This window comes from Ammospiza nelsoni, chromosome 3 (assembly GCF_027579445.1).
Source record: "Ammospiza nelsoni isolate bAmmNel1 chromosome 3, bAmmNel1.pri, whole genome shotgun sequence".
In the NCBI taxonomy this organism is placed as follows: domain Eukaryota; kingdom Metazoa; phylum Chordata; class Aves; order Passeriformes; family Passerellidae; genus Ammospiza; species Ammospiza nelsoni.
In genome coordinates, this window is record NC_080635.1 from 43,970,544 (window position 1) to 43,996,416 (window position 25,873).

The 25,873-nt window shown below is 36.6% G+C and overlaps 1 protein-coding gene across 2 annotated transcripts in view; it reads right to left on the reverse strand.

Moving 5' to 3' along the window:
- Positions 1 to 25,873, reverse strand: part of SIPA1L2 (signal induced proliferation associated 1 like 2) — a 124,682-nt gene that overhangs the window by 91,986 nt on the left and 6,823 nt on the right. For both annotated transcript variants that reach the window (XM_059468420.1, XM_059468419.1), the window contains exon 2: positions 7,061 to 7,133. The gene's annotated coding sequence lies outside the window, so the exon portion shown is untranslated. The remainder of the gene's footprint in view (positions 1 to 7,060; positions 7,134 to 25,873) is intronic.

Below are 25,873 nucleotides of genomic sequence, written 5' to 3' on the forward strand. Positions count from 1 at the left end.
TCTGCATTTTTTTTAGATAGGAGTGGATGTGACAGGCTACCCAAGAGAAGATCAAATATAACAAGAGGTCATCTGTATCATATTATCAATATTTTAAGACTAAAATTTACTGAAAACAAAAGCTTAGGCCTTGCATAGACAGGGTAAAAAATATTACAGCACAGCCAATTTCACAAAATTCAAAGCTCTCATAGATTTCTTAGCCAATCAATTTTGACCCTGAATAATGCTTATAAAACCTCATTAAATCTTCTCCCCTCTTAATTAACTGAGCCTGAAAAATATTCTGAGTCTATTGCCCTGCTACCTAAGCTCACTAACCAAGGAATGAACAACCTGAGCATTTTCCCTACAACTTGATTAAGAAATAGCTGCAGGTGACCTTGACTTCATCTTTTAATTAATGGAATTTATCAATGTGTTCCAGCATTTTTTCTGCTCACAAAATATACATCAGCTTCTTCCCTTCGCCCATGTTCCCAGAATCACACAGAGGTAGGAAGAGACCGCTGGAGATTTTCGACCCCAACCCCCTGCTCACACTGGGTCAGATAGATTAGCTAGAAACCATTAGATAGAAACCATGTCCAGCCAGGTTTTAAATATCTTCAAGGATGAAGATACAACCTCCCCTGTAAAACAGTTCCACAGCCCAACTACTCTCAGAAGCCTTTCCTTATGTTCAGATAGAATTTCATGTATTTCAAATTACACTCAGGGCCTCTTATCCTGCCACTGGGCACCACTGAAAAGAGCCTGGCCCCATCCTCTATTCACTCTCCTCCAAGAATTTATACACTGATGAGATCCCCCTGAGCCTTCTCTAGGCCAAACTGTTCCAGCTCACTCAGCATCTCACTGTATGAAAAACGCTCTTAAGTCTTTTAACCTTCTCTGTGGCCTGCACTGGATGCTCTCCAAAATGTCCTTATCTCTCGTGTACCAGGAAACCCAGAACTGCACACAGTATTCCAGGTGTGGCCTCACCAGCGCTGCCACAAGGACACTTTGCTGGCTCGTGTCCTGCTCGCGGTCCTCCCAGACCTCCAGGTCCTTTTCTGCAGGGCTGTTTGCAGGTGGCTGACCTCCAGTACGTGCTGGCTTTTGGGGTCATTTCTCTGCAGGAACTGGCATTGTCCTTTTTTGAATTAGGAATGTTCTTCTCTGCCCACTCTTCATCTTGTTGAGGTCCCTCTGGATGGCAGCCCAGCAACCTGGGCTATCAAACACTCCTGGTTTTGCACCATCAGGAAACTTGCAGAGGGTGTGCTCAGTCCCAGCACAGGGTCACTGAACAAAGACATTAAACAGTGTTGAACCCAGTACCAGTCCCCAGGGTACACCACTGGCCTCCCACTGGAGCTAGTGCTGCTGATCAAAATCATGTAAATCTGGCAGTTCAGCCAGCTTTCAGTCTATTTCACTGTCCCTCTATCAAGGCCATCTCCCCTCATCCACCAAGCCAGTCATTTCATCATAGAAGGGTATCAGGTGGGTTAAGTAGGATTTTCCATGCTTCAATTCATGCTCACTACTCCCAGCCATTCATGCATCTGGAAATACCTTCCAAGATGACTTGTCCTCTCACCCTCACAGACACAAGCAAGGCTCATTTGTCTGTACTTCCCCAGACTCTCTGTATACTTTTCTCCAGTCCTCAGTAACCTCTCCAAATTGCATGACCTTTTGAAGAAATCGAGTGCTCTCACACTGCTATCAGTCAGCTCCATAAGGGCATTCTACCAAGTCCCATAGGCTTCTTTATGCTCAGTTTGTTTAAATATCCCTTAATTTAATAACTCTCCACTGAGGGTAAGTCCTCCTTGCTCCACACTGTCTGGGATTTCAGAAGGCCAGTCTTACCAGGGAAGACTGAAATGGAAACTGTGTTTAACACTTCAGTCTTTTCTGTGTCTGTTGTAGATCCCCTACCCCAGTACCAGGGGGCTCACATCTTCCCTAGCATCCTTCCACTCCTTATGTACTTGCTATAGGTTTTTTATTGCCTTTCACATCCTTCACCAATTTTAATTCCAGAATGGTTTTGGCTGTCCCTGAACCATTTTCAAGTTCTTGAATTTTTTCATTTTTTGTTTTCCTATGTTCTTCCATGTTCTATTTCTCCAATTTTCTCTGAGAATTCTCTCCTTCACATATGCATAACTCTTTTTTCCAACTTTATCACTTATCCTGCACAGTTCTAGTAGTAACCAAAAACAAGCTCATAGGATATGTTTTTGACCCATTTTGCAGTTTATCTTCAAAAGTATTTGCATTAATTCTTAATTATTTCAAATATTTTATTAGAAGTCTTTTTCTGCATGAGCCAGAAACAAAGGATTTCAATTAAGATAATTTACTATTAAGCTTTCACTTTTTATAAAACAATAATACCACAGCATTTTACTGAAATAAATTATATTACATTATTTAAGGCATCAGGATGGTTTGCATCCTTTCCTCCCTCCCTCCCTCCCTCCCGCCCAACAACTTCCTTTCAACTCTTTTTATTTGTTTATTAAGCCATTTTTTCGGGTTTTATACATCTGTTTAGTTAGAACTAGTGGCACATCAGCCTCTTCCTCAAAGAAAAAATAAATACTACTTTTGCTGAGGGCTAAGGAAAGAAAGATTACCACTAGCTTCTCCCATTTTTTTTAATTAGCCATCTCTTTCCCTTCTAAGACTCATCACTCTTCAGTCAGTTCTTGATGCTAACTATCCTAACCAACCTGCCAACTGTCCTTCTTTTTTCCCCCTATTCTCTCTCCAAAACAGCTAACCCAAAATGCCTGTTAGTAAGCTCTTCCATTTTATTAACACGCATGTTATTTTACCTTGACTTTTATGTTGGAGGACCACACTAATGCTTTTTCTTACTGCTATCTCTTTATTATTTAGAGTGATACAGCATTTGAAGAGGTGAGAGAGTCGTACTTCTTTCCAAGCTCCAGTAAGCTAAATGGGAAGATCCAAACAAACTAATAAATCTTTCCAGAACCACAAACTTTGTGTAGCACAGGGCACAGAGACATAACATAGCACAGATATTTTTTGGCTCACTGCCTTTAGGAACAAAACAGCCCTCTCCTTGAACTGATCAGTCCTGCCAGATTTGTGGCAGTCAGAAGGGAACCAGACTGGGAAAACCAATTCTGTGGATTAGTATTATTTTACCAACACAAACAAACAACTCATAGAATTACTAGTATTTTGTACTCTATGACCCAATAACTTTTAAGCAAAACATTGGTTCACTTACCCTACAACCTTTCCACTCAGGTGGCAGAACTATTAAGACTATGAGCCATTCCAAAACTGAAGCACACACACCTTGTAAGATAAAGCAGCATGATATTTTATTTATACCTAAGTATATTTTAATTCTTCTTACAGAGGAAATAAAGAATAAAAATTTGGAGATTGAAAAGATGTATTTGAGACATCAAACACCATACAAAATTACTGAATATATTATACTGCTATTGACAAAAATGCTACGTGCCTATCAGCATTCCTAGCTAGTTATTTTTCACTTACTTGTTAGAGCTAAAATTCCATCATCAGTCCCTCATCCCATCTGGAGTATTGTGTTCTGTACTCCCCCAGTACAAGAATGACACAGAAATATAGGGACAAATCCAGAGAAGTGTTACTAAAATGACTGAGGGATTGAAGCATCTTTCGCGTGAGGAATGGCTGAGGGGGCTGGGGCTGCTCATCCTGAAGAAGAGAAAGCTCAGAGGGGATTTCCCCAATGCCTAACTGGGGCCATGAAAGGCAGAGAGATTCTCCTCATGCCAGGATAAAGGGAAATAAGACAGGAAATACGTGAAACTCCACCTACACACAGGAAAATGCCCTTTGACTGTGAAAGTCAAAGGTTGCCCAGACAGGTTGTGGAGTTTCCACACTTGAAGATATTTAAAATCCAGCTGGTCTTGACCTGTAAGCAGGGATGGTTGACTATGTGATCTCAAGAGGTGCCTCTACGTTTCAGCAATTCTCTGAATTTTCTAATATAGTTTAGCTTCTGAAAACAATTTGCACCAAATGCACACCATGTTTTCTGTGAAAAAGTTACATCATGCCATATATATTATCAGGCCAAATTTACTGCTACACATTTTTTGTTTGCATTAGTTTCTGAATATATGGTATGTTTATGCCCAAACTACATTGTCCTATCTATGCCCATATCACAACTACCAACACACACAAACTGTCGATAGATGATGTTTTTATTAACTCACATAAACATGTAAGCCTTTAGATGCCAGTTCATGCCCATATCACAAAAATACTTCCAAAATACCAAACCATAAGATTGGATTGGTTGCCTCATGTACACATGTCCCTATGAAATAACTATAAAAATTATTACAGAAATAGTACCTCAGTAGCTAGTAGAGTTCAGTCTATCAGTAACTGGAGGCAAAGAGGAGTGGGTTTAGCTTTAAATTTATTTATTATTATGAAAAGGAAACATGCTACTGGATGCAAAACTAAGACTAAATGCTGCATTTAGGTTTCCTGATTATATCTACGTCATATGTTTGGACACATCCTCCCAATGAAAACATATCCCACAAAGCTGATAATGACTTAGGCAAATGTAATAAGGTTATCACTTGAATCTGACATGTGTATATTCTGCATGGATGCACACCCTTCAATTTTATTATCTGTTCCTCTGCCTTAAAAGTACCTCTACAGTGCAACGTAGGCAGCTGCGCAGTTGCAACAGCTTAACAATGTCATGTAAGTAATTCAGATTCCTTTTTAAATTACTGAAATTGTAAGCACTTTTCAAACATTTAGTTTTGTGTAACCAATTTTAGAATGCCTCTTAAAGAGAAACTTCAAACATGTTTTACTTTTTAGTGTTACCATGTTTTACTTTTTAGTGTTACCATTCTTTAATAAATCATTAACTATTTAACTTGGGAAATAAAACCACTATCAGTTTTCTACAACTAAAATAATTTCCAATCTATCTTCCTATGCCTGTACTTATGATGATAAGAAAGAGCGAATAAATTTTTATGGTCTACAAAATCACATAATTCAAAGTCTGGATTATCAAACCTGATAATCAGTACCACTGCTACCATAATTGCAAAATACATCAAAAGAACTATTTTGGCATAAAGGTTTTGTCTGGATTATATGGAACAAAAAAAAAAAAAAAAAACAAAACAACCACACACAAAAAAAAAAAACCAAAAAAAAACCAAAAAAAAACCCCAAAAAAACTGATGTGTATTTATTTCAGGGGTGAGCAAATCACAAATTTCTTCTCCTAGCTTAAACAGCAATATTCCTTAACGTTAAATACTTTTCAAATTATGAAAGAAAAGCAATGGACCTTATTAGACATCAGAAACCATCATTCTTTTTCCAGCATTATTATATTATACCTACTACTGCCCTAAACCACAAAAAGAGGGCCAAATATACAAATTATATTTTTCAGGTTCTTCCAGATTTCTTTAAACATCTGCTATGCATTGGTCAACTTTACAGCCAAAAGATAAAGCAAAGGCAATACAAAAGTGGTTAGCACACAATTCTAGACTAGAAATACTAGTGTTCTCTTTCACTAAATTAGCATTATTCAGATGAAGATATTATTGACAACACACAATGCAAAATATGCTACAATATTGTCCTCTAAAGTCTGACTATTTTCAAACAACTTGTTTATATGAAAAGTAGTAGGTAAGATTTTCAGAGATATGTTCTACTCTGCCATTAATAAAGCAGAGCTTCATCAGGCTCAGGAACACAGGAGTCTTGTGATATTATTGTGTATTACAGAACTGACCATTTATAGAAAAAATGGAGTCTCAGATGAGAAGAGGAAAAAAAACTATTAACCTGATGTGAGCAAAGGGAGCCACTTAAAATCTCATAAACAACAACACAGATATTGAGCATCCACCTAGTTTAACAGCTGCAGCACACGGAGGGCTGAGGGGCTCAGGTGGCTGAACACAAAGTTCAATCTTTTCTCCTGCATCAAAGCATGTGGCAAGCATTGCAAGGAAGATCAATTATTCAGACTCTCCTAAATCCATGATTCTTTGAATAGGTTGACAAAAAACAATTATCTTACTTCATACAAATGTCTGAATGCATAATGAATTTAAGATAAAATTTTTTAAAATTCTTGTTTCAGAATTTTTTCCTCCCTGAAACAATATGTAGTTGGAAATGAAAGTTAAAAGTTTTACTGGTGTCAGAAATATGATAGAAACAAAACTACTACACTGAATGTCTTCAGATGATAGACTGTGTTCAGCCAACATGAAGTATTTCTAAGCCTGAGCCATATCCTAGAACTAAAACCAATCCAGTTGAGCTAGATCAAGGAGTTTGTAGAGATAGGAATTTGGCTTCTCTGATACATTACAGAACACAATAGTCCTTCTGTATAGTAACAGCTGTATAGTATTGATTGTACCCTACACTTCAATATTAATGAGAGGCAATCTGCCAAGTTACAGATTTCAAAAAAAAGGTTGAACTTTCTCTAGGGACAGGTTTTGTTCAGCCTGAAGACAGGGGACACCTTACAGCAGCCTTCCAGTAGGCAAAGGGGCTTACAAGAGTGCCAGAGAGGGACGTTATACAAGGGCATGCAGTGATAGGACAAAGGGGAATGGCTTCAAACTGAAAGAGGGTGGGTTTAGATTGGATATTAAGGAGAAATCCTTTACTGTGAGGGTGGTGAAACACTGGAACAGGTCATACTGAGAAGCTGTGAAAGACCAGGTTGAATGGAGGCAGTGGAAAGTGTCCTGCCTATGACAGGGATTTTGGAATGAGATTATCTTAAAGTCCCTTCCAACCCAAAGCATTCTGTGATTCTTTATTCACTTGTACACCCAGCCACATAAATTATCATCTTAGGGGTTTTTAGGGTGCTTTAGGTATCCCTAGGAAATACCATTTGTGAGATGTCAAAAATCAAGAAAACAGCACAACTGCATTTTTACTTAAAAGTACTACAAGCATAGTAAAAACATATCTGCCATCAGCTAGAAATTTGGCTTACCTTTGGCTAGAAGGGTTCACAAAGGATGCCAACTTCAGTCACTCTTTTTCTGATATCACCAAAATGGAGATACCTGCAAGTCAAATGAGAAAGATTTATTGGTTTTGGTTTTGGGTGAACATGTCCCCTTATGATATTAAGGGATAAGTTAAAAAACCCCTTCAATAAACACTAGTGTAAAATTAAAATCTACTAATTGCTACATGGAAATAAAATATCAAGAACAATTCACTGGCTTTAAAAATCAGCTTAGTTTCATATGTATGTGTTGCAACAAAGAATTTAAAGGTGTTATCTGTGCAAGTTCCTGGCAATAACTGGAAAAAAACTGTTGCTAGGGCAAAGGGTCATGAGCCAGTAGGTGCTGAACCATCAGACCGTTTCATTATGGCTCTGCTTCAAAGGTTATGATAAAGGGCCCACAGCTATTCCTGTAAAATGCAAGTAGCCTAATGATATTTTCAATTACAGGGATGAGGAAAAGTCATGAAGTTCCATAAAATGTTTTGAGAGAAAAGAGTAGTGAGTTGATCCAGAAGGTTTAGAAACATGCTCTGAGATTCTGTGGGACGACTTACAGCCAAGAAATTATCTAACACTGCAAAATTTACATTTGACAATTTTATATTTGCTTCTGAATAAAGGAAAATAAAAGCATATGTAAAATAAAAATATTTTAGCTAGGTCTGTCTGATCGACATTAGAGAAAGAAATGACAAAACTATCAGCAAGGTGATTTGTCTATTTTATATCAGAGCCAACAAAGTTTCAAAAGGAGTTAATTTTACCATGATCTCAGACAGTAAAATCTGGCTTGAAAATACACAATGTTATATTCATACTGAAAGAAAGGAAAAAGAACACACACACAGCAGGAACAGATGTTATTTCCTGTACTAAATCACCACCATAGGGACAAAAATAATTCTAATAGGTATTTTACAGAATAGTGCATACAATGGAAAAGAACACAAAGCCTCAAAATCCTACGTCAGCTGCATATCTAGGTATTATAGACACCAGTAACACAAACAAACAAAAAGCCCATACAGATGGAATGCAGGACAGTTTACTGTTATCCTCATTCTAGGTCTAGTCAAAACTATGCAACCCCTTAAGTCTACTTTCACCAGTATGCTCACACTAGCAAAAACAAAACCCCCAACTCCTGGTGCAGTTACAACTTAAAACTGCACCAACCAGTGCAGTTCTCATAGTAAAGCTAAAAAAATCCCTAAACTCTATCAGTAGCAGTGTTGACCAACATCATCAGGTCTTCTGTTTGCCAACAGAAGACACAATTAAAACCCCCAAGATATTAAACAGAAATTTCTCATTCCAAACCTAAAATTACACCTGAAGAAAACAAATTTCTCAGATAAACCTCAGTCTAGTAAAATCTGAAACTAAAGTCATAGTAAATACTGAAAGTCAAAAGTAAAAACATGAGAAGAAAGCAACTGCAAAATTAAAACCAATGGGTTTTTTTTTAGAATGACTTAGGAATCTGGTCCATTTTCCAATAGAAACTGCTTCCAGTTTTCTTTAAATAAGGTTATAAGAATATTATAATTATTAGCATTGTTTTTCTCACAAAAATAAAAAAGTAATCATATATTCAAATCACTGGGAAAAAGCAAGCTTCAAAACGTCTGTCTCAAAGACAATTTTTAAATTGTCCATTTATCAGAGGAGAAAGTGGAATCAATTGATCCTCAGAGTAAAGTAGGATTTAGAGGATTATGTTGCTCTTTTGTGAGGCAGCCAAATGGGAAAACATTAGGCCTTGTCCACATACTAATTTTTTTCTTTAATCCAAAGTTCTTATACAGAACACTGAATCAGGAAAAGAATTTAAGAATTGAGAAGAAAAATGTTATACATTCCAAAAATAACTTATTATTTCACCAGCATTCAAAAGTTTTCTTTATAACATCATGTCCCCACATTCATTAAGGTCTACAAATGGAAAATAACCTCAAAATTTCAAGTCATGTAGGTTCCTTTAAACTCACATAAAGTAACAAATTACAAATCAGAAATTATGATATGCCTATTTTCTTTCATGTACTTCAAAACTTATTTGTAGTATTGGGCATCATATAAAGCTGCTGGGCAGTTATATGTGGGTTGCTTTATTTTCCAGGATGCAATAATGGATTTCATTTGTTGGTTTCTTAATCTTTATCTGAATGTCCACTGGAATTGAAAACCAGTACCTTGTTTCTACAGGAATTGTCACCAAGGAAGTCAAGTTGGCCAAAGAGAAGGCAAAGAAGAGTTCACACTGAAAGATACTGAAATGCAGGCAGAAATAATTTCTGCATAGGAAAGTCAATCCTTGTTAGTAGTCCTGTTTGGCAAAAAGTCAGACATTCCTAACTGTGGTTTGCCATATACTGTACCTAATTTTCAACTGCAAAAAAAGTATTTTTCTGCATGAATATGTAGTATTATTTATGTCCCAATCTTTAAATATTTTCTATTCCTATTTTTTTTCTGTTATATGAAAAGCAGAAAAATATCAGTACAAGCTCTCTAATTTTCCCTGGGCAAGTTTTCTTTCTCCACCCAAAAAGTTATGTCTATTTAGAAGAAATTGATTCCAGAAAGAATGGGCAAAGAGGCAGGATCCTCAGTAGAAAGCCTAGTTCCAAGCGGCTTCTTAGTGCTCCAAAACACTGTACAAATGGTCACTGCTGAGATAAGCTCCACAGCATGTTCATTATGTCCAGAATATCAACCTGACACAGTCAATCTACCCAGCAAGTCCAATGTACCTTGGACACACTCAATTTACATTGTAGGAGCTGCATTTTTGGTGGGACATCCAATTAAAAATAAATTCCATGAAGGACCACAAAGGCTAGCTAATGCCTTGTCAAGTCACTTGTTCTCAACTGTGTGATATAGTGACATCGGTGTCTTCAGCACCCCAAACTTTCAAGAAGAAGAAACTTTACCCTTCCCTCTACACCTAGACCTCATACATGACTGCAGGAGTCCTTTTGGTAATAAGAGGCTTTGTTTGTTCAAGCCCCTGCCTTGAACAAAGAATTAGAAAACTACAGAGACAAAGCAAACAAGCAGACTGACAATTCTGGACCAGAAGAACAGAAATCCAAATACAGGCAGCAAAGGATTCCTTTTCTTCTGTTGGGACAAAGACAGGGCACATTCTCCTTTCACCAAGACATGCCAGAAGATACACAACTCTCGGCTGCCTTTGACAAACACAAATGCACATACTGCAGCCTTATTTGCCAACCTAGGCTGAAATACCCAGACATCAGGATTTCTGTGAGAGGAACTGGACCCATCACACAAGAAAAAAACCATAATTTCTTTAACAACTAATACTGCTATTAAAGCGTTTTGTATTTAAGTAACCCTTTTGAAAAAAATGGAGTTCAGCATCTATTAAGCAAACAAGATTTTTTACTTTCTTCTTTCCCATACTTACAACTGCCTTTTCATGATATTCAAGTACTAAGAATCTTGAACTTAATATATAGAGCAAAAGAAATGACAAAAACTGCTATAATACATTTCCATTTTCAAGTATGACTTAAGTACAAGAACAGCAGATAAAAGTGATACAATCAATGACAAGATTTTCCGCTATCTACTCAATTTTATTGGCAAATCTATTGTCAGTCCTATCATCTTATACACCCAAGATTTCAAGAAAGCTATATTATTCCATAATACTTAGGCAGAGTTTAGAGTTAAATACCTCATCCACAATTCTTACTGGTGATAAAGACTCTTGCTGGTGCTACACAAGATAAATGAAAATCAAATAGCTATTCAGAGAAATTAATTTTTTAACACAGGCCAGGCAATCTTTTATAAGATTGCCAGGTTCACACCAGAATTTAGTGAATATATTTCATATGTGAAGCAGAACTTTGAAAATATATACTCTCTACAAGTACATTGGAAACCATTACTTCCATGAAAAATCCAATTATGACACTTGTCCAGCAAAGACAACCATACTTCAAAGAGATCAAAAACAGATGTGCAAAAGTAATTTGAACATCTATCTAAAAGTACAAGTATCAAAACTGCTTGTTTATAAATAAAAGCCATACTGCATCAGCTCTTAGTGTAGTCTCTCTCTGATCTAGTTCTTACAGTGATCACAGGTTACACAAAGGATTTGGGATCAAACCACAGCACTCCATGTCCTACCTCCTGCTTTGATTTCAGCAACTAATGGGAGCACCTAGCACTTTAAAGGGGCAAGACTGAAGTGATTGCATGTATTTCGCCATGTATTTCCTCTCCAAGTACTAAACTCAATTTAACTACATATAACTTTCTGTATTCCCAACACAATAGACTGATCTCTGTAAAGGCCTTTTCCTTCCTTTCATACATAAAATATTCTGTAAGTAGCTTATTTCCCACTCTCTAAGTGACTCCTGTTGTTTACAGGAAGGAAAAGGAACAGAAATCTTGCCATAAAACAGTGAGAGCTAAAAAGTTCTGTTTCACTTCCTCCTGTGCAGGTGTTTCATACAAAAAATCTATTTTAATTCTTCATTTCAGGGAGAAAACATGCTGCTTCTTTTTGAAATACAGGCTGAGAAATAGAAAGCAATAAGGTTAAGGAAGTAGTAGCACGCTTTACTGTGAAACAAAGCAAAGATATACAATCACCATTGCCAAAAAACTTGTGAAATCCCTGGCTTTGCAGACAGCAATTATTTTACATGTTGATTTGTAAACTGGGCTTTCCTTCTAAATCCATAAGTTCATTCTTAATTTTTTGCTGCCCAGATAAATGTGTAGAGGTCAATGTTCCAGATATCTTTGACAAAAAAAAAAAAAAAAATCCAACTCCAAAACAACACAAAAAACATTACCAAACTCCTCCCTTTTCTGACAAGGTAGTTGATTTTAATACCAAGGCTGCCCACAATGCTACAATGTCCATTTAACACCCAGAATGGAATTCCCTAGCAACAGATCCTACTTGAACTCTATATTCTAAACTAAAGGGACAAGGACAATGAAAAATAACTTGTGTTCGTTCAAGATGTATGGCATCTCTGTTTGTACACTTGTTTTTCAGTTTCAGAAATACCAACATCCACCATAGTAAGAATTACATTCATCTCTCTAAGAGCTGTAATTCTCTATTTCCCACTGGTGTGTGGAAAACTCAAATTCTAAAAGAAGTCAAGCACGTGAGGGCACTAATCTTCTTACAGGCCACACATATCACCCAGTTCAAAAGGAAATTGAGAACTTTATTACATAATATCACAACACACCTATCACAGATGCTGTCACAATATAAAATTATATAAAATATAAAAATATTATCACAAGCTTATATTTGCCTCTCTGAGGAAGGGACACCTTATTTGATCCAGGCTGGCTGAACCTCACCAGCTACAGGTCAGATTACAGATATTTCCCCATCACAGTAAATGCTGTTCCTAGTTCTACGTACCAGTCCCTGTACAGGCAGCAAAGGAGGGATGCCTTCCCAGTGGATGCACTTCCAAACTGTTCTAGCTGAGCTGCACAGGGAACAAAATTAATTTACCAGTGAGCACACTGCCCAAACACCCATTTCCTATCTTAAAGCAACAGTAAGCCAGCTGGAAGGATTGGAGGGGCCCAAGACAGACTGAGGGTCATCAGATAAATCACCACTGTTTCAATCAAAGCACTTCCACTGAAACATGCAATTACTTGGAGTTTGTTAAAAACAGCTTTCCATATTTTGTGATCAGTTACCTGGGAAAACAAATTACATCACTGCACTGTGGATACTTAAAGAAAGATTTGCTAATTAAGCACAATTAATTACACAGCAGCACTAATTTGAAAAGCAATCTCCATTCATCTTTTGTCTGCTTAAGTCTCAGATTGACTGCTGAGAATAATTATTTATAGAACCTGCAATTTTGGATGATCCTTTCTCTGAGAAAGATAACAAAGAGCACTGGCTAAGAAACACATAAGGTGAACAGCAAATGTACACAACTGACACACTCCCTAATATAAGTGCCAGCATAAATAGATCTATCCTTAGGCTATCAGAATTTTCTTACATACACTCAAATGCAACTATAGCTTCATCCTGAACATGACAAAAAATCCACTAACCCTGCTCTGACCTGAAAGAGCTCTACCACATTTAGAATATAACCCCAGGTAAAGAACATTCCTTATTACAAAAACAGAAAAGGTAATCTTGAGATAGGTTTACCTTCTGAACTGACTTTTTAACTGGGAAAGGATCTGTGCTTTACATCAAAGTTATTTTGTCAGAAATGAACAGAACACCCCACAATGCCCATCATTTCCACAGATGTCTTTTTATTTGCAATAAATCTGCAATTAATATGGAATATATATTTAATGAAAGTTAATAAGCATAGAGCTTGATCTTTCTCATTTGTACTTTGAACATGACACTCCACACACTGCTATCCCCATACATAATTTTAACATCATCTTCATTCCCACCTTTATTTTTCTCCTATGAAACAATGTTCAGCTCCAGGCATCCTTTTCTCCCTTTGCAATACCTCATTTTGACAGCACAGCAAAAGCATGTAATAAGCAAGATCACAAAGAGAGCACGAAACAATATCCATTCTGGCACCACCAATTATCAGGTTTGGACCACTAATTATAGAAAATACAATAGATGAGAGAGATTAAATAGTATAGCTATTTTCAGGAATAGCTCAACATTTAGCTCTAATAGTCTTTTGTTCGTTGTTTGGTTGGGGGTTTTTTTAGGGTTTTTTTGGTGTGTTTTTTTGGGTTTTTTATTTTGGTTTTTTTGTTGTTGTTGGTGTCGTTTGTCCGTTTGGTCTGGGTTTTTTTGTTTGATTTGTTTTATTTTCAACTTTGTATTATTCCAAACTTAATCACAGAAGAGATAAAGGGCTTAAATGTGAGTAGTCTGGTATAGCCACAGCAAAGCTGAGGACCACACCTCACAATGGAAGAGACAGGGGCTCTTGAATTCCGTGCATTTTCAGAGTACAGCAGTAAGACATGTGCAGTGCTTTTGATACCTCCTGAATACAAAAAAATAGAAATATCATAAACGTAAGTATGCTAAAAATATTAACGATAAAGGAGAATTATCAGCCTGGAACTGAAATTACTAAACAAGGCAGAAGTTATTGGCTTCATCCACAGAAAAGCAGATTTAAAAAAAATCAGCTGGATGATGAGGTAGCACCTGACTATTTCAATTAAAGATAACTGAAACATGGCAGCTGACTTGGAGCTTAAAAGCAGGAAAGACACAAAAATTACTCACAAGTCATAAAATGGGTCTGAAAAAACCCCATAACTATATCACAGTGTTGTGAATGCTATTCACAGAAATAGCATGAATACTTTTCTATATTGCTTCCATAGGTCTGGTTAATACTTTATTTATCATTGGCATTTCTCTGAGGTGGAAAAATACTTTTTTGCCATTTTTGAGTAGAAAGTAACATATTAAGTACTATGCAAAAACCCAAAGCATTTCTTTATCAGCTCTGTTTTCATCAAGCATGAAAAGTAAGATGATTTTCAAATACAATCAGTGGAGAGGAATTTTTTTTATTATTACTGTCTCTCAAAAACAAGAGTAGAGTTTTGTGCATATCATTTGTAAATGACTTCATGTTTGTAGCATATGCTTTTTGACAGTGTCGCTTGCTTTTTCAAATAGACACATGAGCCAGTCATTTCAGAATGAGGTAATAAAAGGGCTAAAGGACAAAAATCTAATCATCTTAAGTTTTGGAGTGGCTGAGAGGCACTTCTGGAAGTCATGCAGTCCAATCTTCTGCTCATCAGAATGGAAATGGTAAGGCATGGCCAGGTCTTGCTGAGTGCTCAAGATCTCCAGGGATGGAAAAAGCAGCCATGTCTCCAGGCAGTCTGTCCTGGGCCTGTACTGGCCTCCTGGCAGTGTGCTTCCTCCCTCGGACCCCAACAAACCATACCAGAGTTTGGGGCCGGTCTGGGGACAGCGGAAAAAATTCACTTCTATCCTTTTGTGGAACTACCCTCAAGCATCTATGGGAGACCCTTAGGTTACTCAGGAGCTGCTGCTTTGTCAGAGTGAGCAAGCCTAGCTCTGTCAGCTTCTCCTGCCATCTCATTTTCTCCAAGCAAGGCCCTTTGACCCCTTCTTGGTGCTCTTCAGTTTCTCAACATCCCTCTTGAAATGCAGGGACTAAAATTAGATATTTAGCATAAATCAAGATCTTTAGCATTTCATCCAGCTCTCCTACTGAAATACCCAGCACTGTAAACAAAGTAGTTTGCAGAATTTGGAAATTAATTCTTCATTCAATTATAGCCTCATAGTGTATTCTTTACACACTGAACCCACGCATTTGATTGAAAATCCTATTCAAAATTCTGGAAACCTCTTCCAGCCTTAACTCTGAAACAGCACTGAAAAGATTGACAATGCCCAGAACTGCATTTGAATGTCTCCCATTTCCCTCAGAATATCAGAGGTAAAAATAGCATAATTGGTCATCAAATTCATTCCAAGAATATGAGTCTTAGAGTTTACTACCATTGCTTTTTATAGTCAACACTCATTACATGGTGTTTATGGCCAGATTAAACACAAACAACACAAAATGAAGAGGAACAGACAAGGCAAATACACAACAGAAGAGAAAGATTTAACAGAGATTCTTTCAATCTATACTAAGACCTGAGCTGGTATGTACACTACAATATTCTGTAAAAAGAACATTACCCCTCTTAGGTCAAGAGGGGCTAATCTGGAAGCAGTCCAAAACCTTCAGCATCCCAAATAACTTTCATCTATATCCAGAGATGAGCAAAATTTGGTGACCGATTTTTGGGTACATGTTTATTCTAGTTACACAGAGGTCAAAGAATGTTTGACATAGACTAAAATCATTTCACCCATTAAGTGAACTGGAAAGAACACCTCTTTTGAAGGTTGTAATACCAGATGTTTCAGGATATGGTAGCTGCCTCATATTAAAAAAAAGATTGAAGCTCAATAAAGTGTGAATTTTATATAACAACTTTGATTTGAGTAAACATTTTTGGGAAGTTGGAATGAGACTTGGATCTTTACATGCTCTAAAAAATTACAAATTAATTCTTTGATTACTTTTGACTAAGGAAACATTTTCACTACATTTTGGATTCCCATCGCAACTAGAGCCCAATATACTTACACTACAGGCCAGGTAGGGTATACTCTGTTTGCATGACCAAAAAAAGAAAAGTTCACTCATCCAAAGTTCCTGACCTGTTACTAAATAAATAATTGATATAACCTGTTGGGGGGCAGGGGAAGCTGTTGGTTTTGTTTGGGGTTTTTTGTTTCGTTGAGTTTCTCTCCTACTCTATCCTCAACCCCCAGGCATTGGTGCAGTGAAGTCTCCTTCACAAAGCATTTCAAATGTGGGCAATTACAATTACCACCTCTACTGCTATTTCCCAGAACTTTTTTCTTTACTGAATGGCAAAACCAAAGTTAAGTAAAAACTTTAGCTTAGTCTCTGGTCAAGATTACCTCATTTTGATTCCTTTTCCATTTATGTTTGACAGATACTTTTTCTCTTCTATTACAAAAAACCACCAGAGAATTTTGATTGTACAGGTTTTCCAGTTTAAATTTGTAAGGTCATTGTTCTTGCAGATGAGACTTCAGTAACTTATTTCAAATATGGCACAGTTTGTACAGTTCTGAACAAAAAACACAGTGTGTATTTCAGACATGCCTAAATATGCCAGCCTGCCAATCAAACCAGAAGCCTCCCAAAGGCATTATTGCACAAGAAGAGAGATGTAGAGAGGCATGGATAATAGCATGGTTCCTGTAAAAAAATTGCTAAGAGCCAGGTTTGTTTGCTGTACCAGAAATATGTGAAAGCAGTGTTTTTCAGGAATTTTTTTCAGATTTTACTGCCTGGGGAAAAAAAATACAACATATCTAAATTATTGAATAATTAGCAGGGATGAAATTTTCACTTCTCCATGTGCCACATACAGTAGTTTTTTCTCCTTCAGTAGGATAGACCCTGGGTTTGTGTATTTAAAATGGCCATCTGCTTCTGAACTTAGACAAATGCACTTAACTGTGGAGTAGTTACAGATATTCAGTATTTGACAAACAGGAGTAATAGCCACCTATGACAGCAGTGAACAAAACAAAGTTGGCCAGAAGACAAATCCTCTCCCCATAATTCTACACACAATTACATGGTTTAGATACCAGCACACATCAAAGCAATAAAAACAGTGTTAAAAAAGGCATTTACACTCTTAAACTTAAAATTCACCAGTTAAGATTTTACAAATTTCAGCACAATTCACATACGACCTAATCTACATCTAAATAAACCAAGATTAAGCAGATTTTGGACACATTTACTTAAGAAAATCAAAATAAAATACAAAACTAGGAGCCTCATTTGGATAATATCAATATATTAAATTAATTTTTCTGTAATAGAAAATTAATTACCACTTTTACACAAAGAGAACAACACATTCTCTCAATGTGTGTTTTTTAAATTTTTTTTTTTTAATTTTTAATTTAAATTTAAATTTTTTTTCCCCCAAACATTAATTACAGGCATTCTGCCACCTAGTAAAGGCTGAGCAGGGCTTTGGCACCAGGCCATGCCACATCTGCCTCAAAACCAAGTCTCACTCATTCACCCAGCACATTGGCCTGCCATGCTGTTGTGGGCACAGGCTTTCGGTCCTGTTAAAAAATTCAGTAAATCAGAGGAATTTAACCTAACTTGAAACAAACTTGCAAGGCTGTTGAAGTTCTAGAAACACATCCTTTATCTCAGCCATTGAATCAAAACTAAACAAAGACAAAGCTTTCTATGATGAAGCTTCAATTGCTCCTAGGAAGAAGACAGGAGTAATATATTGATTTACAAATATTTCAAAACTGTGTTTGCCACCACATAATTTTATGTCAATAAAAATTATATATTTGTATAACAATTTATACTCATTAAGGTTGTATGATTTATTTCGTGCTGAAAACGGCAATAAAATGAAAGAGTAATAAAAATCTGCAGCCAAACAGTATAACATTTCTACCAGGAATAGACATCTAGAAATAAAAAAAAATAAATTCTGAATTATAAACATCAGAGACAAGGATCAACTGTCTCTTTCTGCTGACTTATAAACCCAAGACCAACAACAGAAGTCTCACCAGTGCCGTGTTTCAGACCTGAGAGTTTTGATTCTTTTACCCACTTGGAACAGACAATGAAAGAGTCACTCATAGTTATGCCTTATTTCTCTTTCTGCATTTCAGAGGTGTGCACAGGCACCCAAGCATACACACCCAAGCCACTCACCCCTCTCACATGCAGCAAAGATTTCCCTACTCCCCAGCCTAAGATCATTACTGTTGTTTTATTTCTTTCCATGCTCAAGACAACTGTTCAATTGCAGTATACACACTTTGCCTGTATCACAAATATCCTAAATATCACCCACCACATCCTCTCCCTTCCCACTAAGGGACAGGATTTCTTGTTTCAATCATGATTATCACCTGTAAGGTTTTTAAGCAGCTCACACTTTTAAGAAAAATCAGGTACACAACTGCTTTCTGCAGAAAACCAAAGTCTTTACAAGTTAACCTACATTTAGAAGTATAGATAAAAAGAAACAAAGAAACAAAAGGAACATAAAATACTATCTAATATACTCTGGATAAGAAGAGAGCAGAATATTTTTGCTTGAAAATTTTTTTATCCCCTGCCACATGAGAAAAATAGCATCTAGTGTTAATTACTGAAACAAACAGACTTTGAAAACTGACCATGAACTTAGAAAACACAGAAAGGTCAGAATTCTAGACCTTGGCATTCCAACGGGACAAATGGTCAATAATCTTGCAGGCCTCAGACTCTGCTTTAGATAAAAATCAGACTAAGACAGTGGGAGTAAGTCCAGGCACAGGCTTTGTCCCCTTTGTACTGAAAGTGACAGCTGAAAAGAATCTGTACCAGCCAAGCAGGGCAGTGACAGTTCTGTACAAAGAGAGACTCACTTTGCAAGTTTTTCGTTTTTTCTCGTATATCCCTCTACCACAAAAGACAGTGTTAAGTTTCAGACACGTTTTTTTGTTCTGTGAAGGCTGCAAGGTTCAGGCATGCAGAGTAGTTACTCACTTGTGGACTACAAGACAAACAGACCATCATTTTGTTACAAACTGCTCAGAATATAATAATGGAAAATTATTCTTGGAAAAAAATATAGGAAAATGACATACAAAGCAAGCTTGCAGTGTGCTTGGTATAAATCCCTAATTCTGAAATATTTTACTCAAAATATCAATGATCATAAAATACAGAGCTGCACTTTCATCTGTAATTATCACAGAGCAGTCAGGAAATAACTGAATGGCATTATTTTAATACAAGGGAAAAAAATGCAAACCCACCACCTAAATTTATCTAATCTAGTGCTTAATGTATAACAATGAAACTTGAAGTGATTTATTTTCTTTCAGATGAACAATTATTTTAATCTAGCAAAAACTGAGAGCATTTTGTATAAATTATTAACATTTTCATATTTCCCATGTGTTTTTATTCACTTGGTCTTCTCACCCCCCTCAAGAGCACCTTGAAAGCACAAATATCCACTTATTCCACACCCATCAGTTTGTGGAGAGAAACTGTTGTTAATATATTAACTTCTCAGAAAACATTGCCATATACCTTATTGCCTCTTAAACATTACTGTCATCAACTCTTCTAATAAAATAATGGCATCTTTATTAACTTTGTTACTCTGTGTACTTGCAGAGTGGAAGTTCTACAAATCGTTCATCTTTGATTACAAACATAATATTAAAACATACCAGAGGCTATGGTAGTCACATAAAAGAGAAGAAAAAAGAAAATTGAAGCTATTTCTGTCAAGTATATCAGAGTTATCATTAAATTTATGAACAACTACCAGAGTATATATACTAAATGTATGTTTCAGGCAAGATGTTAAAAAAAAAACCCTGATTCTACATGAGACAAAATCTTTCTGTCAAAGTATTTAAAATATTGATGACATAGAAGCTCAAGAGGTTTTCATTGCCACCATACTCAAACATCACATAGTTGTTTCATTTGATTACTTCATCTGTATGATAAAAGGTGCTAGTCCTATAGGTATTAAAGAGGGGGGAAAAATGAAAATGACAAGATTTGTATCCTGAAAAGTATTCAGGCATTTGAAGTCCATTAAATAAACAATCCCTCTCCAGCCCCCTCCTCCACCACCACCTTTGTGAACCATATACAGACTTTCTAGTCTTTGGAACCTCCTGCAGAGTTTTTATTTCCTCTAACTGCTGAGATAGAAAATTGTTTAAAGCCCAAGTTGTTTGAAAGGACAGAACACTCTCTATGTCTAAAAAACACTTTCCATCTACTCCTCTACGTCATGCTCCATTATTTTAAAATGCACAGCTGGAAAAGGAACTTCACCAATTTGCCAGTGGTCAAGGGACAACCTGTGGTGTTGGACTACTCAGGGGCTGAGAGCACATCCTCTTGGCAGCAATAAATGGGAAACCTTATGGGTAGGATGCAAATCTGAGCATACACTTCCCAGCCAGAAGGTGCCCAGGAGCTGACAGCCAGCTGTCTTTCACCAGGAGGTGTGCTCTGCCCCCAGCCTCCACAGGGATAAACCACACACTGGGCCCCTTTGGGGACAGTAAACCACCCAGGGTTTCAGTGAGCTGTGCAGCTGTACCACACAGGCCTACGCTTTCTAAGCAAAGAAAAGTCATTTTTTGTTCCACAAGGGGGTAATGGCAAGTCAGTAGAGGGGTGTGGGAGACAGAATAGAGCACAAGTGAAGGGCATGAAAACTTTTACTGCAGAATGAAAGACTCCATGTGGGAGGCGAAAAGTATTAGAGTAGAAATTATGTCATTACAGTTTAAGGAAAAAATGCATTCTAAACAGATTTCTTGGGTTTTAATTTATTGCCAAAAAGGTTGAAGGCCATAAACATTTTATTAGAAGCTCAGATTTTAGGTTTCAAAATATCTCATAACTGCAAGGTTTTATTGTGGTCAGCTTGACTATGACAATTTTTATGTTGTTGCTATAAATCAGCTGGGCTACTGGCAATTAGTTGCAATTTTGCTGAAAGCTACTTTAAAAGAACAAAAAAAGCCAGTGCAGAAATAGAAAAATACAAAGCAGATATAGCGAGCTGTGTTTTTATTTTGTGCAAGTAACCAAAACACTGGTATGTGATCAAATCTGTAAGTCAAACTACTATAGCAAGCAAAAGCCATAAAAATTAAACATTGAAAAAGTCACCATTACAAGATAGCGTTCTGTGATCATTCCATTAAGATTTTATGTAACAGCCATGCTGCCTTCATGAGGAGAAAAGGGAGGATAGAAGAGGGGACAGCCCAAGGAATATGCACTTTTTCCACCTCAAGCTGAACATGAAAAAAATCCTGAAAAAAACACCTAAAGAGCAAAGTAGGTGCAGCTAATGTAATGCTTTTAAACCTGCAGAACAACAATTCTCAATCACTTTTCTAAATAGTGTGGGGGATTTGATGGGTTCTGTTTGTTTAAGTACCCTTCCCATTGAGTAATCATGTGTCAGATTACTCAACTCCATTTGAGTGAGCTTGAAAAAATGAAGACACAGTATTTTTATAATTCTGTCCAAGTCATAACAAGTTAGAGAAAATATTTACTTCCTGAATACTGAGAAATAAGTGTTTACTCCAAAAACTTTGTTTCATCTTACTATTTGCTTTCTTCTCAAATATTCACCTTAAAATTTTGTAAAGCACATCAGCTTCAGCAGTGTTCTTTTTAGCTTCCATTTCTCAATTGTTCTGTCACACTGTGTAGCATTCAGAGCTAGAAACACAGTTTATGTTAAGGTCAAAATTTTGAGTTAGCTTCATGAAAAATATATTTTAAATTCTCTAAAATTTCTCCATCATGCAAACAAAATATTGTTGAGTGAAAAGATCAGGAGATAACCCTCAAAAGCTTAGTCCTGCTCCAAAAATAAAATGCCAATAAACACACTTTTTAAATTCACTAATGAGTTAGTTCTGAGGGTTTTAGTTTCTGAAGATACTGATCTGTACCTATCATCAGTCTTAATGCAACAGTTTTGGAGATTCATAAGTTTAATAGAATTAATGTTTGAATTCATTTTTTTGCTGAAAGTATGGTTTAAAAAGCTGACTGAGCTTTTCCATGTTCTTCCATTTTCAGCAAAATAAAACCTTCAGAAGGCAAGTCCCAGCTTTCCTTGCCAATTGACAAGCACTATCTATCATGGTTATTTTCACTTAAAGGAATTTTACCCTAAAGGAAATTCTTTCCATTCCCTTTCCTGTTTGTTTTGATTATCTCAGTATGTATTTGCAACCTTGTTCATACTGAAGCTGAATATTATACAAACACCTGAAATTTTAAACACTTAATAAAATGGATTCCAAAAACCAAAACAGGGATCTGAAGGTCTGGCTCATGCTTTGGTAAACACAGAAATATTTAAAAGTGTAACCACTGTGAAGCTGGATGAGAAAAAGCAGGAATCATCTCAAGCTTCCGGGGTTCTGCTGGGTCTTGTTTATAGCTAATGAAACTAAGAGGTTAAGGGTGAACATTTTAAAAGTGCAAACAGAAGATGTTTCCAGAACTGAACCATTTTAATTTGTACTTTAAAATACTCAAACAAATCACAGATTTTTTTTCCCCCAGCCACATGGGTACCTTTAGCATGGGTTATCACAATTTTCATTGTACTAAAATTAGTAGCCAAAGCAAAAGAACAAAATACAAATCTAAGTTTGACTTGCTGAGAGCCAATTTCAAATTCATATCCTGTTCCTTAACATTAAAACAATCTTTTGGAAGGGATCCAATGGAATTGCTCAATAGAAATTCACACATACAAATTCTAGTATTGCTAAACATGTTTTAATCAGTGACAAAGTCAGCAAAGTGTATCTGAAGCCAAACCTGAGAGGACATGCTATTGTCTTCAAGCATTTATTTTATTGTTAAGTTCTAGAGTTGTAAAGTATTTAACTGCCAATAATTTATTTGGGAATTCTAAACGAAGAATATACAATATGAGCCTATAATGCAAGACCGTAAGGAGTCTTGTAGAAAGATCTTCACAATATTGTAATAGAGAAATATTCTGTACAAATTCTGAAATATGATAAAGTGAAATCACAGTGTGCTGGAATAGCAACTAAAATTCTCAATTATCAGAGCAACTGATAACCCCAAAAAATGTTGTGATATTTCATAGATTAACTCACACTGGAAGCCACAACAGCTCTGTATTCAGACTGACTTGCTTATGGCTTTGCCCAGTTTAGTCTTAAAAAATATGGAAAGGATGTGGATTTTACAACCTGTGCTACCTATTCCAGCTCCTCAATGTCCTTAGGGTGAATTTTATTTGCAGGTGCCAAATCAGAACCTCACCTGTTTTAGGCTGTGACCACTGTCTCTGTTCCTCCTGCCATGTACCCCTGTGAAGGGCCTGACATGTGTTCTTGATAACCTCTCAGGTATCACCTTGTGCGGTATGCATCCCCTGAGCTTTCTGATGTCCAGGCTGTGAAAAGCCATTTCTCTCAGCCTCTCCTTACATGCTCTAAACCCCTCATTTTCCTGGCTTTCCAACAAATTAGATTCCATTTACTCAATCTATTTGGGGAACCAAAACTGGATGGGTGTATCCAAAGTGGTGGCCTAAAGAATACTGAGTTTTGGCAACCCACTGGCTCTGCTTCTGCTCATCCAGCCTAGCATGCTGCTGGCATTTGTCACTGGCAGTGAAGCCTGACATGCTGGCTCATGTGTCACAATGTGCAGGTCTCTTCCCAGGAAGTCACTCCCCAGCCCATCCTGTGCCAAGGGGTACGAAGACGCATTTATCCTTGTGGAATGTCATGGGGTCCATTCCACCAGCCTCTCTCAGCTGCAGAGCACTGTCCTCACATGTGTCAATTACTCCCACAACGTGATGTCACATGCAAATTTGATGAGAATACACTTCATCTCTTCCTCCAGATCAAGGTACTAAACAAAACAGGTCCCAGTACAGTACTCCTCATGTAACTCGTCTCCAGGTGGAATACAAACCACTAAGTGCGATGTTTTGAGCCTGACAATCATGCTTAAAGCCTGGATAAACTGAAGATAAATGATGGTCCAACTGCCGTATGCAACATTAAATCTGATCTGATGGCATTTACAGTTTCAGGAGTATACAAAAAGGTCCCATGACTAAAAATAAGTATATAAAAGATGCTCAGAAACTTCACACAAGGCTATTTTAATTACTGCTTAAGGAAAAAAAAGAAAACAAAACTGAACACAAAACCAACTTCAGTAGATTTCTTCCTAATAAGGAAGAAAACATATGACTAAAGAAAAATACGTTTACATATGAAACATACATGATGAATGTGCTTAAGTTTCAAAATCTGTAAATACAGTCCATGAAAATAAAAATTAATTTCATCACCCAACCAAGGAAACCTAAAGTCATTATCCACCTTATACATGAGTCATGAAATAGGAAAGTCTTCACACTGTAACAAACAAATCAAAACAAATAATTTCTTAAAACGAAGTTTAAAGTTATTTATCAATTTAATTGATTCAGTTATATTACACCTATACCACAGATACATTGACCCCTACTTATGGGATTTCTAGTTGAGCAAATCTCTACCCACAGAAAACAACACTTGCTGAGAATGGGTTATACTGTGGAGTATTTTTTCATTCTTATAACTGTGGAGTTTTTTCATTCTTATAACTGGTTGTTAAGTCACAGAGACAAATACCTAACAGATTTTTAGATATTTCTTACTATTACCTTTCCCTGCAGTGATTACTGTAGCTGCCATAAAGAATACATACAACTGCACTGAGAAATTCAATTGAGACAGCTGACATAGAAAAAAATAAAATCTCTAACTTGCAACTTTAAACACCTCTGACCTACAGGCATACTGAACACTGGAAAATGGATGTATAGGAATATTGATACTGTTGGGTATTGCCTACATAAGAAAGAGAAAATCATTACTATTAAGCATCTATTTTCCCAGGAGAAAGAATTATTATAATGTATATATGTAAATACTCTATTTTAACACTCAGCCCCACAAAGCAAGGGTAGATACTCAATTAGCAACTTGTGCATACAAAGACACAGTTTGTACACCCATTACCAGGCAGAGGTACACTCTGTACATCGATAGTTATAATGTAATCTTATATATGTAACAATACTTTAAAAAAAAAAGCAATAAAATACAAAGTAAAACCAAAACACTTTCCAAATGTGGTATCTATTTGCGGCAGATCAGTATAACAGAAAGAATGATCACCAATTTTTATTTCCTAAGGAAACAAGGCAGTTATACAGTGCAATACCTCCCTCCACCTCCAGATTTGTTGAGCCTATTTGACTCAGCATCTGATAAAGTTTCAAGGGTAGCTATGCTCCTAGAAACTTCATTTCAAAGATCAAACAACCACAGAGAAAAAGCACAAAGCATTCCAAGTGTGAGAGAAGCAGACATTAGCAAAATTACCAAATCTGACAAGCACACAGACTAATGAAACTTCACTCAGCAATCTCCACCAGAGGCAATGATTTCCAGGGGTCCAGGTTAAGCAGCCTGGCTCAGAATGTCAGTAAAACCCTCTGCTCTATCAGTAGAAACTTCATCTTATACAAAAAATATTTGAGCTCAATTTGTAT